We start from the raw sequence: 13,707 nt of genomic DNA, 5'->3' as shown, positions 1-13,707 counted from the left end.
TCATTTGTATTCCAAGTGTATTAAGTCGTTGACCGGTATTTGAGAAGATATTATTAACTTAAACTCGTTAGTCCACAGTTCTTTGATCAAATAAATTTTATTTTCCCCAGATGAACCAACTTCAGTGATCCTTCAAATACTTCAGTTCTACATATAGTTAAATTTTAAGCTGACGATATCTGTTTTTTGGACAGCACGAAAAGAAGCTGCCTTTATGCCGCGATCTCTGAATTTGGTATCCCCGCAAAAGTAATACGTCTGTGTAAGTTGACGTTGAGCAACACCAAAAGCTCCGTCATGATTGGGAAGGACCTCTCCGAGCCGTTCGATACCAAACGAGGTTTCAGACAAGGTGACTCACTATCGTGCGACTTCTTTAACTTGATGTTGGAAAAAATAATTCGAGCTGCAGAGCTGAATAGAGAAGGTACAATCTTCTACAAGAGTGTACAGCTGCTGGCGTACGCCGATGATATTGATATCATCGGAAACAACCGTTTGTTATGCTTTTTCCGCATGGATAAGGAGGCGAAGCGAATGGGTTTGGAGGTGAATGAGGACAAGACGAAATATCTCCTGTCATTAAGCAAACAGTCGGCGCACTCGCGTCTTGGCTTCCACGTCACTGTTGACAGTCATAACTTCGAAGTTGTAGATAATTTCGTATACCTGGGAACCAGTATCAACAACACCAACAATGTCAGCCTCGAAATCCAGCGCAAAATCACTCTTGCCAACAGGTGCTACTTTGGACTGAGTAGGCAATTGAACAGTAAAGTCCTCTCTCGACGAACCAAAATCAAACTCTACAAGTCGCTTATCATTCCCGTTCTGCTTTATGGTGCAGAAGCTTGGACATTGTCAACATCAGATGAGACGACACTAGGAGTTTTCGAGAGGAAAATTTTGCGACCTGGTTACACTTGGAATCTCCAACTGGCGCCGAACTGCGAAGGAAAGAGAGGAGTGGCGCGCTCTCATCGATTCGGCTATAACCGGCTCGCCAATCACATACATACATATCTGTTTTTTGAAGAGATCTCAAATCTAAATCGGAAACACAGTTTATTGAAGTCTGAAATTTTCTTTAGATCAGTGAAGAAAGGAGTTAGATAGCTCAATTGAGCTCTTCAGTTCGATTTTGTAGGGCAAAAAATTGAGAATTATGTTTCAAAATATTAAAAATACCGCTAAACTCACTTTAACGAGACATTGCTCGACTTGAGATACTAAATTTAATTATTTATGCTACCTACCTATCGATATAGAATCATTAAATGAGAAATATGTACGTATATTTATTTTTTTAGATTTCAAACCTCCATAAATATGCAATAACCACTTTTTTATTAACACAATTTTGTCACCAAATTTTCTTCAAACTCAACACACTGTGCACTGTTATCGTCAATTCTTCAACATTGACTCCGATGACGCGAACGCGTATTGTGAAGGTAAAGTACGTCCAGTGGCCAAAATTGATATCAACAATAGTTTACGCTCCGCACTCAGATGCACTGGTACTAGTATGTGTGGAGTTGGCTGTGAGAACTACAGCTTTTGACGTAGGCGCTCGCAGAAAAAGCTCATTCCGCATGCAACCCTTGTGCGCAATGCAACGCCATTGTCCACGTTGCAATGAGTTGATAAACAACGAATATGAAGAGATGACAGCGGTGATTGCGCTCAAAACAATGGTGCGCATGCGTCACAAGTGCCAATATACCATGCAACAATGATGGCAGTGTCGTCAACAGCGACGCACTTTAATCGCAATTGCAATAAACATACGGAAAATCTCGTAGCAACAGCAGCTGAGCACAGCACAAGTAGTAAAAATATGAGTAACACCGAAAGAGAACTCAAATCTCTCACAAATAAATTTGCATATACGATTTTCCCAACCCTCAAACTACACTTCAACCCCCTGGCTGCCATGCAGCAGGGTGGTCTGCGTCCAAACTTTGCTTTGCTGCTGACTCTGCTGCCATGCACAAGAAATGCAATTGCATTGTGGTTTAAAGAAACTTTCGTGAGTACGCCTTGCAGTAGAGTTAAAAACAGAAAGAAATAGAGAAAAAATAACAACTTTAAGCCTAAAAAACTGATTGCTTTTACTACTTACTACAATTGTACGAGATTTAATAACGCACAAAGAATTTGTTTTCTGGTTTCCCATCGTCTTGTTTTATCTGCCGCTTGTTGGTCAGTATTTGTTTTTGTTTTTGTGTTTTTCCATTGCTTGTGTATTTGTGTGCTTGTGTGCTTGGCTGAAGCAACAGTGGTTTTTGGTTCGTTTGGCTGGTTGCCCACTTGGATCAGAAAGCTGATGTGGCAGAAAGGGCTTACCGCTCAGCCGCAAGGGGGTCAATGTACCTCACACAAACACAGACACAGACACACACATACTCATACTCATACATTCAATCACATTTACGTGGCATTTGCCATTTTGTCCATAGCACATGTACTCGTACTTGTTGCATTGTGTTATTCCGCATAAAGTTCGTGCGGTTGCCAAAAATTATATTCATTTAAATACGCTCCATTGACCGCATTTGAGTGGATTTTTTTATTGTTATTATTTTTCTAAGCGTTAACTTTTGTGTATGTCACTAAGTCGAGTGAAATTGTGTTAAGTTTTTTAAGACACAAGCTATAAAAGTTTCAGAATTTGCTGAGGAGTTGATTTAAATTTGCGGAAATATAAAATAGTGTAGACATACTGTCATATATATTTAACGCAATTTTCAAGTTCATTATAATATTATTTGGGGTTTAAATAGAAAATAATATAGAAGAGATTAAAATTATAGTCGAAATTGAGCGGTTAATCGGATAGATGTACGATTATCCGGATACTGCAAACAGAATATTATTATTCGAATAATAACCTATACGGTTAATTCGGTTAGTCGATAAGTCGAATATCAAGAACTCTATACCAACCAACATCATCGAGAATCGACGAAAAAATCTTGGTATCGGAGACTTCGAATAAAATTCAAATATAATACTGAAAAACACACAGAAACTCCAGATTCTTACTAGGAATATATTGATATAATCAAAATGAGGAGACGATTTAATCATTTTATGATGAGAAGACAATATATATGCTCAAAAATAACGAAAATTTTCCATTTTTGAAAAAAAAAATTATTCATTAGTCCACATTATTTTTGTCGCAAGACAATATACGGGGTATGTTAAAAAATAACTGTAATTTTCGGTTTTGAAAAAAATATGAAACATTAGTTCACATCAATGTTGCCACCTTTAAAATAGTTCCCTTTTGATATTATGCACTTTTTCCAGCCCTTTTTCCGATCGTCGAAGCAATTCTTAAACTCGATTTTTGGGGCGGCTTTTGGATCCTTCAGCGGTTTCAGCTTTGTCTATAAAAGGACGGCTTTTTAAGGTTTTCTTTATTCTTGGAAATAGAAAAAAGTCTCACAGAGTCATGTCTGGCGAATATAAAAGCTGGGACAATGTTGCAGTATTGGTTTTGGCCAACAATTCACGAACAAGCAACGATGTGTGAGCTTTTAACAAGCGAAAATCGCCAACCTCCTAAAAACACGTAAGCTTAGCGGCTGCTACAGACAAAGTAAGCAATGATTACAGCTGAGAATTTTATCGTACTTCAGGGGAATGTATATCAACGTAATAAAAAATGGCATTTGGACTCTTCAAACCCGTGATCTTTACAATTTTACAATTCTCTTTATTGTTTGAACAGACAATGTATATAAATCAGTTCCAAAGTCAATTCCAAAATATATAGACCTAGAACCTATTATAATTATAGTATTTTTGATGATATATCATTTATCAAAACAACTAGATCGTTTAGACTGGACTTGATTCGAACATAGTCTTCTTATCACAGAGTAGTAATTAGGGGAAAGATCGGATCGGAGACATTTCTTCCTCATATATACAATTAAATCATTAATAATCATATTGTCACTTATATGAATATACTATAAAGAAAATAGTGTAACAGAACTAAAGGTTACATTAGAGTTGCCATATCCAGAACTATTGTCATAACCGTAAGAATATTTTCTATATTCGATTATTGGTTTCAATTTGCTTGCAATGAGCATACCGATTTAAGTCTTTAAATTTTAAAATGAGAAAAATCATTTTCTCCTGGCTCATCACTATCCAAATTTATATCAGGGATTATCGAATTCAAAGTTCATATTCCTTATAATGTGATCTACATATAATTCTTATAATTTCTATTTTCTCAAAAAAATATATTATATTGAACGTGAAACACTTCGAACCGTTATTGAGTCCCTTACGCCACAGAGAGCTCTTTTGAAACATGAATTTGAAACAAATTTCATGATAGACAATCTTTAGCAATGCAAGATAAATTTTAAAATATATGCCACGGGAGATATTAATCCAATATTCTTCTCCAATCCAACAACAATTGGCTTTCACAGCTTTCTGATAAGATTACAACAATACTTCAAATCAGAAGTCGTCACTTTCTTACCCAAAAACCAAATAATGAACACTTCAACTAACGACTCCAGTAATTTTGATTACCTAAGCCACCTTAAAGGTTTTATAAATTAGTTTTGAATAACAGATATACAAACTATTAAAGCATTTAATCTTATAAAATTTTAAATGTATTATTTTAATTACTCCAATAGCAAAGCGTGTTCCTTGCCACTTCAAGCACGACATTTCGTATTATTTTAATACTATGTCGTAAATAACATTGAAGAGCGGTTGTAAACAATTAAAGTAAAAACATATTTTTCAGAGAGAAAATCCGCTTTGAATACTTGAAATGCGGCACTATGCCGTCAGTCGCATGTAAATTTCAATGAAAATTTGTTGACGGCTCTAAAATATAGTGGAAATATGCAGAGTATTTTTTACCAACTTGACAGCAGGAGCAAATATACAGGTACAGTGTCGTGCGACATGTCGCCAACGAGTAAATAAAGAGTGCCAGTCAACGTGCCACACACTTAACTAAGCCCAAAAAGAGACTTGGATGGAGGTCGGTCGCACAAAAATGCAGCAATGCAGGCGTTACGCAGCAAGTGGGCGGGGAGGTCTCTGCTGGGGGGAAACGACATTTGAATGCATGCTTGCATGACAGACGATGGACAAGCGGCGAATACGACACACCAAAATGGTTGTGGCAAGCGGAAGCGGTGGTTAGGTGCTAGAGACGGAACGCTGACGCGCTTGACGGTGCGGCAAAATATGCACGTGGCAGCGGTGGCAGAAAAATGTAAATTTTCGCTAAAAAAGAAAGCAGCGTAGAATGGAAAATAAAAGCGAAAAAGAATAGCGTAAAAGTGAATGCTAATGGAAGAGACTTGACATTCCAACAAGAAGTGTAACAACTACACAGCGGCAGACGCAACAGTGTGGCAGATAGATAGCGTAGCGAAGCGAGCGAGAGTCAAGTTCAAAAGTGACATAGCTTGAACATTAACCTGATTATTACGTTAAGTGTCGGTTACGTAGACAAATGCACAGACAGACAGGCACGGATTGAAGGTGGTTGTCGTCGTTGGCGTCGCGCAAGCCACGGCTCCCAAGTGTCGTGACGTGAGCACTTCAAATTGTAGGTTTTTCCGACTAGAAAATTATGCGATAGGGCGCTGGATATGCAGGATAACACTCAAAACTAATTATAGTATGTGGTGCTTCATTAAAATTGTTGCATTTCCACACAGCAGCGAGCTTAAAAAATAAACTTAGTACTACAGTTTTTACCATTTTTCGTGTTAATTAAGCCTGCAAAGCCGCCACGTTGCTAAAGTAATAAAATAATATGCAGCGCTTTGGGCTTTCACATAGACAAATTGAGTAGTCTTTGGTGAAAGTTTTACGTTTTTACGACGACCTTCAACGCAGCCTAAACTAAGTTTCTTTATACGTATGTGTGTATGTGTATTTGTGTGGCTGCATTTACAACGGAAGTTTTTTTTTATGCGCGAACATGAAAATGTACTTTAGCCGCGTAATAAATTAAAATCGGACCGCATTTTTCATGTACAGTTATACATAGTTATGTACCAGTATTCGCTTGTCTGCAATTTATGCGACTGCTCTTGATTAACATGACTATCAACTCGGAGAATCGTGGATTCAACTTCCAAATGCAGTAAGATTTAAAAATAGAGAACTAGTTATGATTGAAAAAGTAATTTCTGAAACTCTTCAGGCAATGTGGAGCCTATGACAAAACAGCACAGTACAGAACAGTTCGGAAGCGGATTAAAGCTCTCAAGAACTCTTTTCTAGTCAAATAACTTCAATCTAAGTACCACATATAGGCGAAAGAGAAAAGTAAAGATATTATATCAGAATAGATTGCGAAAATGGAAGAAGCCTTTACTAAAGTGAGCTCTAAATAATCGAATTGATCGGATGAAATGCGTCGAAGAAGATCATAAACTGTTGAGTTTTAGCATAATTTGTGGCAAGAAATTAAGTTTAAGGAATAAAAGAAAGATACATAAAGAAATTAGAAAGAAATTCATAATATTTTTGAGACCCTCATCAGAACACTTTAAGATTGTTCTAAAAAACAAAACCTCAAACTCGACTTAATGTTACCATAGATCTAAAGTTATGTCACAACGCATATCATAAACCCAGACTCGACAACAATGAATGATAGAATACTATGAGAAGTGTTCAAAAAATAATGAAATTTTGAAATTTCCAAAGTGAAATTAAGTTTTTACCTTGTCTGTAGCAGCCGCTAAGGTTAGACGTTTATGAGCTTAGCTATTTTCGTTTGTTAAAAGCTCACACTTCGTTGCTTGTTCGTGAATTCTTGGTCAAAAATATTAATGCAACGATGTAGTATGGAGGCTGTGGGCATATTCCGCTTGACTTTTCTATATTTCCAGAAATAAAGAGAACTTTAAAGTGCCGTTGTTTAGAAAAGGAATAAATAAATATTAAACAAGTAAGGAAAGGCTAAGTTCGGGTGCAACCGAAAATTTTATACTCTCACAATTTATTGATATATTTTTATTAAGATAACACACAATTTGACCCAATTTGAAAATCCTATAATTAGGAATATGAGATCTAGGGGAAGATACACTATTAGAAGAAAAATATTTCCTCTAAATTAAATTAAGATACCTGAGAGATTTACCGAAATTTTCGGTGAAAAATTACCAAGGGGCACTGAATTCTTCATATTCAAAATCCGGGGCTTTATAGTCCGATTTAGAGAATTTTTTCACAAGTGATGCCACAGATACTGTGTATGATCTTAGAGTAAAGTTTTATTTCGCTATCTTCATTGGTTCTTTATGTATATATTATAAAGTGAAGGAATCAGAAGGACTTCAATATTGAGTTATATGGGAAGTTGTCGTGGTTGTGAACCGATTTCGTCCATTTTCCACACGTGTCATCACTCAGTCAAGAAAGTGTTATATACCAAATTTCATTGAAATCTGTCGAGTACTTCCTGAGATATAGTTTTTGACCCAAAAGTGGGCGATGCCACGACCATTTTCCATTTTGTAAAAAAAATCTGAGTGCAGCTTCCATCTGTCATTTCTTATGTAAAATTTAGTGTTTCTGATGTTTTTCGTTAGTGAGTTAACGCACTTTTAGTCATTTTCAACCTAACCTTTGTATGGGAGGTAGTCGTGGTAGATTGTATAAGGAAATGGCTAAAAGAAAAGACTGCAGAAAGTTTGGTTTATATAGCTTTATTGATTTGCGAGATATATACAAATAACCGATTTGGGGGCGGGGCCACGCCCACTTCCCCAAAAAAATTACATCCAAATATGCCCCTTCCTTGTGCGATCCTTTATTTTAAATTTTACTTTTATAACTTTATTTATAGCTTAGTTGTGATACTTTATGTGTTTTCGATTTTTGCCATTTTGTGGGCGTTGCAGTGGTCCGATTTGCGAAAGCAACCCTCTCACGGTCCCAAGGAACATGCGTTCCAAGTTTCATCAAGATATCTCAATTTTTACTCAAGTTATCCGTTGCATGGACGGACGGACGGACAGACAGACATTCGGATTTGAACTCCACTCTTTACCCTGATCACTTTGGTATCTACAACCCTATACTCGTTTAGTTTTATGACTTACAAACAACCGTTATGTGAACAAAACTATAATACTCTCTTAGCAACTTTTGTTGCGAGAGTATAAAAAAACGAAAAATTCCCGTTATTTTTTGAACACATCACGTATATCTTAAATATATTTCCAATGAACCGCTGATTAAAGCTGAAATAACAGTAATTGAGCAAAAAATCAATACTTTTTCGATTGTTTCAACATTAAATGCAAATAATATCGTAATTTCAACTTATTTTGCCAATACATAACTACATATCCGTCTTTCACAAAAGTTTCAACACCGTTACATACTCATCACTGCACTTACAATTTATTTGGCAATTTAAAAGGCTTTCAATAACGCTCCTTTTCGCCCATACATAGTTATTTGCCCATATTTGTGCATTCGTCGAGTAAAAGCCAATATTTTTTGGCGCAAAAGTTTTCCACTAGCTTTCATCACTTTACTAGCAACGGCTCCCACATCGACCGACCGACCGAGCTCTTCAATGCGTTTTTATTTGATTGCACCCCAGTTGGCATCTCGTCGAGTGTAATTGACTGCGACTCGTCTCGGGTCAGTTGGTTTCACCAACGAAATGCAAAAAATAATACAAATAACAACAACTACAACAATTACAAGGGAAAAAACTGTACATAAATATTCGACTGAACTACAAAGTATTGTATGTATGTATGTATGTTTGTTTGTTTGTATGTATTTATTTGTGTTGGAAATTATTTGTGCATGAAAAGGGCTTTTTTCGTCCGTTTTCGTCAGGACATTCAAATAGCTTTTGACTGCATATGCAAGTGTTTTTGCTACACTTTCATGTGCATATACATAAATATATAATACATTATGTGTGTGTGTGTGTGCCGGTTGGGTCTACATTTAATTTACGGACATTTTATCTGAAGTCGTCTGCAGACAGCAGTAATATGAAATATAAAGTAAATATGAGGCGAAACGACATATGGGGGACTCATTGCAATCGGTGTGTTGCGTCTCAAAAATATATATAGTATATAAATATATTAACTTGCTCACTTTATACCCTCCTTCTTCGCAATTCCACTATATCCTAAAGACGTACAATTCGGCTTTTACAGAGAAAACAGAGTTTCGGCAATGACAACATTCGGCTGGATACTGGATCAAAATAATTTTTTCCGGGAGATTGACTCATAAGTAAAAAATATGTATTATCCGATTTTCGAAGTTAGTCTCCAAAATCGAAATATTTGACTTTAGCGTTCGAAAAACGGTTTAAACAAAATTATTATTAATTTCGGCATATAGTTACAGAATAAAAGTTGATTTTGTCGTACAGTTAATTGATATTTTTCATCATTTTGATGATTTAAATTTTTGATCGAAAATTTTTTTTTCTCAAAAATATGCAAATAAATTAAAATTGCTTACTCCATTATAGCCGAATAAATATGAGTCAGATACTCGTCTTTTTTTCTAGCAATTAGGCGCCAATTGGAATTACTTTGCAAAACCAGGTCACTCGCTACCTAGCCTTTCCAACGGTGTGGAGATCTTCATCTTACTTTACTTCCACCAACGGGTATTGCATTAAACACTTTTAAAGCTGGAGCGCTTAGTGTACAACATGACGACTGAGGACAAGTTCTCCAACAAACTGTCTAATTCCCGTCTTGACTCCCACGTAACTGTTGACAGTCATAGCTTTGAAGTTGTAGATAATTTCGTCTATTTTGGAACCAGTATCAACAACACGAACAATACCATCATTCAAATCAAACAACGAATCTATCTTGCCAACAGTTGCTACTTTGGATCGAGTAGGAATTTTAAAAGTACAGTTCTCTCTCGAGGAACTCAAAACCAAACTCTAAAAGTCGCTCCTTACTTCCGTCCTAATTTATGGCGCATAATCGTGAACGATGTCGACATCCGCTGAGACGGCACTAGGAGTTTTCGAGAGAAAGTTTTTGCTGAAGATTTATGGTCCTTTGAACATTGGCAACCGCATTGAGAGTACGATGACACTGACATAGATCAGCGAATAGAAGGACAGCGGCTATGATGGCTATTCAATTGGTAGATCATAGAATAATACTTCAATGGTTTACAAAGCAAGAATTCGAAATTTCACTGACTTCGGACTCGCTAGAATCGGATTTATTTAGTTTAATGAGTCAATGGAATTTTCAAGCAAATAATCAATAAACATGCTTCGTCTTCATTGCAATATTCACAACCTCGTTTTGAAAGAAACATTACACAATTATCTACTTGAGAGTGGGCAGATACATACATTTTCCAATAAGCTCTTCTTCGCGATCACAATTGCAAGCTAGCAGTAGATCTACAATCAGATTAAGTACGACCTATTGCTTTTAATGATCCTTTACATTAAACCACCGAAATATGTTGTTGCTGTCTAGCTTCATATTTTATTGGATGTTACTTAGTCAGAAGTAGTAGAAATTGCTTCTAAGATTGTAACAAAGTCATTTTACCGTCCACAGTACCTCTTTACAGCTGTAGACCGTCTGTTATAATCGATGTTACATGGAGAACGCAAAGTTCCGAGTAAAAATTTTTTAAAGATCGATGTGTTCTTGCTGGCATTAAAATCTGAAGTAATTTTTTTTCATTTTCAGCATTAAATATACACATAACGTTTGATCAACTATTGATAGAAAATATTTTTGTCTCCCCAACATAAAAAAATTACCTCAACAGCCAATAAAAAACCTCTGAACATATTTCTGTCATGAAACTCTCGCTGTCACATTGTTGAGACTTTGATATATGACAACAAATTGCAGTTCACTTTTTATTTTCACTTCGCTTATGCATAAATGCAACTAATAAACATATTTAAACAAATTGATTTATAGTAATAAGCCGCAACATTTTCATAAAGTCAATGCAAATAAGGTTCAACAAAAACTCCGCATAAAAGAATTACTAACCAACATGCCAAGGTGTATGCACACAAACACAAGCCGACAAACATTTCACTCATAACTTCATTGGGCTCAATATTTCGGCTGGCGCACTGCAACAAAGTAGGCAACAACAACGGTAAACATACAGTTATGTCAGTCATTAATCATACATAAACATATAAGTATGCAGAAAGCACACCGCCACTCAGCGCAAAAGAAGCACAGCACAAGCTACAATTATTGTGCCAGTCATCAAGCAGCGCAGCGTTTAGGTGCCGCGCGTCAGTGCCAGCAACTAAACATAACAACACTTCCGCTATTGCAATGGACACGGCAACGCGGTCGAACGGAAGGGCTAACAAGCGCGCAGACACGAGCGCTTTGGGCATTTGAGCGACACAACGGAAATGAGCCGACGACTGGCAACATTTCGACATTTCGCTTTTGCCTACCTCAACACCGGACGCGGCAAGTCTCCAGGAAATTCACTATTCACCAGTCACCAGTCCGCAGTCGTCGTAATACTTTCACCGGCAGCGACCTAATTCACGAAAAGCAAGCGACCGCAAATCGTGCGACACCGTATTACTTTTATGTATTTATTATTATTGTAAATTAGTGTGTGGAGTTGCTAAGTGGGCGTTTTTTGGTGGACAGGTATATGTATGTTTGTATGTATGTCGGGAAACACACGATTTTGACCGGTACTAATACTCCGTGCATATGCCCTTTCAGCTCCACTGAAGGCCTCAGACCCCATATGTCAAATAGTTGCGGCAAATGGAGCTGTCATTTATGTACATACGAGTATACGTCGCGTCCACTCTCTTGCAATGCATATTCTGTGGTTGTTGTTGTTGGCATTCCAGTTGTCACTGCGCTCGGTATTATATTCGCCAGTAATCATATAGGTGTATGCTTGTGTGTGGACTCTTGTTGGTGTGTGCCACCAATGTTGACGCTGGCAATGACAGAGTTGCAATCACGCAGGGTCGCAGACGTCAGTGCAGAACGTCAGTTGCACATTAGCGTAACCGCCGTGTGCAGCCACAGCCAAAAATGGTACAGTTGATTATATGAGGAGAGAGGGGCACTGTACAGTGGCGCTCAAAAGTGACTGTTCCAAAATGTGTCACACATAAGAATGGGGGGATTTGGATAATTAGATTTTTGAACTTTTCGGTAGGTTTAAAATAAAAGCAATAATATAGGGTTGCCACCTATTCAAAAATTTTATTGCACTAATTTAATTTTCACTAAGCGAATTATTACAATATGGAAATAAATTTAGAGAATTTTACAAAGGCTTGTAGTTCAAAATCAAAGACAAGTGTTGCCACCTCTTTTTGTTTTCAGGGAATTATATTCATTTGTATACACTCGCAACATGTTGCACAGAAAAAAATGTCGGTATTTTTTACAAAAATTACAGAAAAAACCTGCACTCAGATCCGCAGAAAATATTAAAAATGGTCATCCACTAATGGGTCAAAAGCCATATCTCAGATACTACTCGAGCGATCGATCAAATTTGGTATATAATGTTTTCTTGACAGCCTGATGACACGGATGAAAATACGGCATCAGTAAATTTCTGAGATATTTTAATGTAATTTTCTTCTAATTATAAGTCTCTGTACCAAAAATGCTTAAAATCGGGTCATAACTTCCCCAAACCCCTCTATACCTAAATTTGGGTTTTTAAAAAATATGATGGTTTATAACCTTCTAAAACGGTTAATATGTGAATTATCTTCACAAATATCAAATTAAGTGAGCATATAGTCTTGGATATAGTGTACCCTGGTGAGGAAAATGAGTTAAATCGATTCAGAAATGATCCGGGCTATATGGTGGATGAGATAAAACCTCCCATCCCAGCTCCCGTAGCTTCTGACGAGTCATCAATGAAGTGTGTAGTCTGGCGTTGTCCTGATGGAACACTACACCCTTCCTGTTGGCCAATTCTGGACGTTCTGGTCGATCGCTTGCTTCAAGTGGTCCAGTTGTTCGCAGTAGATGGTAGAACTATACTGGCCATATGGGAGCAGCTCATAGTGGATGATTCCCTTACAATCCCACCAAACACACAGCAAAAGCTTCCTGGCCGTGAATCCCGGCTTGGCCACTATTTGGGACGATTCACCGACCTTCGACCACCACCGTTTTCGCTTGATATTGTCGTATGTGATCAATTTTTCGTCGCCATTCACTTTCCGCTTCAAAAATGGGTCGAGTTCGTTCCGTATCAGCAGCATATCGCAGGCCTTGATTCGGTCTAGAAGTTCTTTTTATGTCAAGACCTTTCAAAGATGTGTAGTATTGCCAGATACGAGCTTACTTTCCTTTCTTGTAATTTTTTTTAATTTTCTCGGATTTTGAAAAGAATTCCAGATATAATCGGGAAACCCTTTAACTACTGACAACCCACGTTTGTTTCTTGCCACGTTTGGCACAAGCCACGTTCTAATTGAGAAAATCTGGATCTTGTATGAGATAAATTATTTCAGCAAAGTTTTTAGATCACAGATCTTCTACTATAAAGCTTTACTAGACAATTTTGCTATAGTAATGATCCTTGGTATAATAGGGGTCTGTAATTTCGCCGCAGAGTCATCGTGTACCGATCAGAGCCAGAGAGTTCACACGATATATGTATGTTTGCTTGCATGTCGCA

The sequence above is a fragment of the Zeugodacus cucurbitae genome, chromosome 6 (assembly GCF_028554725.1).
Source record: "Zeugodacus cucurbitae isolate PBARC_wt_2022May chromosome 6, idZeuCucr1.2, whole genome shotgun sequence".
Taxonomy (NCBI): domain Eukaryota; kingdom Metazoa; phylum Arthropoda; class Insecta; order Diptera; family Tephritidae; genus Zeugodacus; species Zeugodacus cucurbitae.
Note: the sequence above shows the minus strand (reverse complement) of the source record.